Here is a 969-nt window from a genome sequence, read left to right on the forward strand (position 1 = left end):
TGTATATCCCAGGCTCGATGAGCACAAACGTCGCACTCCACGCGCGCTTTCAGTACCGAGTGGCATCGTTGAGCATGGGATCGACTATGAGTCTGACACTCCTTTTCCCGCATGGGATGACGAGGAAGACGAGCTAAGCCAGCGGCGCGATACGAGCCCTGCTCGTGTCTTGCAGACCCCATGTCCGTTCCCTGACTTCTCGTCAACTGAGGCCCGTGGTGGGATCACCAGTGACCTCGACGGGGAAGGCGGCATATAAGGTGGCTTTAAAGCGCGCACAACCACGGCCGGTCATTGACCCTCGTGTGGAGTATGGTTTTTGCCCAGCGGATCCCACTGTGGCAGCAAAGGACGCGGTAATGCAATCATTACGCGTCCACATCATCGGGCCCCCGGCCAGAACGGACGACGGACTTGCCACACGGAAAGCTCTTCGAGTTCGTTTCTTGGTCCCACGAAAAATTCCGTAGAAAACTTATCGCACTCGTCTGAGCGCACAACGAGGTGGTTCTCGTGTACCCGCAATGCGGACGATACCTGTAGAGCTCAACCCAGGCACCCATCGCTCTTCGAGCGATGGGTGCTACGGCATTGAAAATTTTCCTCACTGCATTACCTGCCGTTGAGCCACAAGGAAGTGGACGTGCGTGTGAAGCGATACCTCCGCTTTGAGTTTACCAAACTCAAAGCACGCCGTCGATTTCCTTCGGATTGTCGCCCTGCGACGTACGGGTTCACAAATCCTAACGCTCCCGCGAGCTCTGTGTCCACGACCATAAGAGCTCAGGGCCACTGCTTGAGCTCAGCGCATGGCCGTCCTACTTCCCTGGCTATTGCCGGTAAGCGCGGGGCATCTGATGACGCGGGACGTCCCGATTGTTCCCATCAAAAGCGTCCACGGCGACTGGGCAATCTTGCCGAAGTGGTGCCTCAAACACCCACAAGTTTACAGAGTCGGGATATCCCCGC

This window comes from Plasmopara halstedii, assembly GCF_900000015.1.
Source record: "Plasmopara halstedii genome assembly, contig: Scaffold_474, whole genome shotgun sequence".
In the NCBI taxonomy this organism is placed as follows: Eukaryota; Oomycota; class Peronosporomycetes; order Peronosporales; family Peronosporaceae; genus Plasmopara; species Plasmopara halstedii.